General features: G+C 50.6%; 1 long non-coding RNA gene across 1 annotated transcript; it reads right to left on the bottom strand.

Moving 5' to 3' along the window:
• Positions 1–6: 6 nt before the first annotated feature.
• Positions 7–1,743, bottom strand: LOC117800608. The gene is made up of 3 exons (XR_004623126.1): positions 1,490–1,743; positions 764–913; positions 7–534 (listed from the first exon to the last, which is right to left on the bottom strand). It is a non-coding gene; the product is annotated as an uncharacterized LOC117800608 (long non-coding RNA).
• Positions 1,744–2,404: the final 661 nt, after the last annotated feature.

The raw sequence follows: 2,404 nt of genomic DNA, 5'->3' as shown, positions 1-2,404 counted from the left end.
GCTGCAGCCGCCGAGCGGGGGTCGCGCTTGGCCTCGCCCACCCGCTTCCCCCGCCGTCCCTCTGCCCCGTCGGAGCGGGGCGCCCTGGAGGGAGCCTGTCCCCTCTCTGCAGGGGACACGCCCGGAGACCAGGGGTCCCCTGCAGGTGACTGGCACTGAGGTCTGGAGAAGATGAGGGAAGGGGCTGGGACACTGCGGCGCGGCCGGAACCCCAGGGGAGGGGTGGTCTGGTGTCTTTCCACAAGTTTGTGGTCCTCCCCTCTTTCTGGACAGAGTTCCCCAGGCCCCTCCCTCTGTTTCCCTTGCCCGCCCTGGGCTGCCCTCCCTTCCATGGGCCGGCTGACTTACCGAAACTTTGTAAATTGGACTTCGGAGAATTAATCCTGTAGTCGGTGTCTTTGCGGTCCTGGTCAGTTTATAACATCTTCCCTAGAGAACCCTTATTGACAGTGAAGGTCAGAAACCCTGTGGCTCTGCGACCCCACCACTGTGGAGAAGTGATTCTGTAGGGACCCCTGATGGCCACTGCGACGCCTAGGAGGGGAAAGGGGAGAAGGACAGAAGTCAGCAAGTGGTCTATGGAGTCATAAAAGCCCCTCACACAAACATACACACCCTCAGGGGCCACAGGGGCCTTTGATTTGTAAGTGTTCCAGCACTTCTCTGGGGGGCAGGGAGTTTGGGGGTATTATGTTCCCCAGTTCTCAGTAAAATGGAGAAGACTCAGGAGGAATCAGCTGGAAGAGGTCATCTCCCCACTTACAGGTGCAATTTGCAGAGTCCCCCTGGTTGAGCCATAGAAGAACCAGAGCTAGAAGCCAGTTCTAGGATTCCTGGTGCAGTGCTCCTTCCACCACCTGACCGGCAGAAAGCTCAAAACCCTCATGTGGGAGGTTTCCAGGCACCAGACTTTCTGTGGGCACAGGAGGCAACAGGCAGTCCTCAAGCAGCCAGCAAGCACTTATTTACCTGCAGGAAGCATCCCTGAAGCAAGCCTTGCTTCCTACCAGGACTCCCTAACACAGCAGGCTCATCCTTCTTCTAACCCATGCTGCCCTGGGACTTCAGGTGGCTCTGCACCCACCGCACCCCTGAGTGGGCTAATCACCCTTGTGACATAAGGCCCCCACAGCAACTCAACTGGGATTTCAGAAAGGAAAAGAATTCATCCTCAAATGAGTGAAAAATATGGCATCTGTCTTGTTACTGCCCCCAAAATATTGCGAGGTTATGGCGGTCATAAATAAATGGCTAACTTAGCATCCATGTACATGTAGGTGGAAGTCACTGGCCAAGCCTCCTCCATTCACTCTCACAGCAACCTGGTGAGGCAGGTCATAAGACAATCCCCAGTGTGCAGATGGAGGGCCACATGGGGGTTCAGTTAGTGGTGAGCTGTGCAAAGTTCGGAGCCTGTACAATCAAGCACTCTGGGTGAGCAAGTGACCCCTTCAGAGCCTTTCCAGATGTCACAGACACATTCCCACACCTTATGTATTGATAGGGGGGTTGCTAAAGCATCGATTTTCTTTCCTCCTTTTCTTCCATCTCTCTGTTCAGTGATGTCTCCAGAATCTCTATATAATAGGGCTTAAGGGAGGAATCTGGTTTGGAAGATGGGCCAAAGACTTGAGTAAGGGCTGCTGTGCTGGCACACTCGTGGACTCAGATTCTAGGTTCGCAGAGACTGGGTTGGGGAAGGTGGAAGAGGCAACATCATGGCTGCAACTGTCTCTATTCTTGTCATCTAGAAGAAAAAGGGAAATCACTTCAGGATTAATTACATTTCCTTTAGGGGCGCATGACATACTTGTAAAGGTACCTGAAGAGGTTTTCCAAATATATCAGCACAGCAAGGTACATATAATATGTATCAGTATATTTTTATGTCAAAAGTCATCAAGCCAATGCTAGCTAAGCATTTGGTGCCTCTAGGGACATCCTGACAATAATTAGTACATGAAAAATAAGGTAGTTGAAAACATCTTCCCTAGAGAACCTTTACTGAGGTAGTTGAAAAGTGATAAAACTACAAAATCAAGAGCATAATGTGAGAAAGCATACATTTTTCTGGGGGCGCCTGGGTGGCTCAGTCAGTTGGGTGTCTGACTCTTGATTTTGACTCGGGTTGTGATTTCAGGGTCATGGGTTGGAGCCCCGGGTTGGGCTCCAAGCTCAGAGGGGAGTCTGCTTAGGATTCTTCCTCTCCCTCTGCCCTTCTCCCCCTCTTGGGCGCTCTCTCTCTCAAATAAATCTTAAAAAAAAAATTAAAAATTTAAAAAATACATTTTTCTGGAGGTACTAGAAAAGTAAATATTATTTCAATTACTATGTGGTGGATATTATTTGGACTATCCTTTGGGGGGCCCCTATTATGAAGCAGGGTCAGTCAGCCCTAGTCTTC

This window comes from Ailuropoda melanoleuca, unplaced genomic scaffold (assembly GCF_002007445.2).
Source record: "Ailuropoda melanoleuca isolate Jingjing unplaced genomic scaffold, ASM200744v2 unplaced-scaffold73240, whole genome shotgun sequence".
Taxonomy (NCBI): domain Eukaryota; kingdom Metazoa; phylum Chordata; class Mammalia; order Carnivora; family Ursidae; genus Ailuropoda; species Ailuropoda melanoleuca.
The sequence above is the reverse complement of the archived record's forward strand: the minus strand, read 5'-3'. Positions and strand labels throughout refer to the sequence as shown.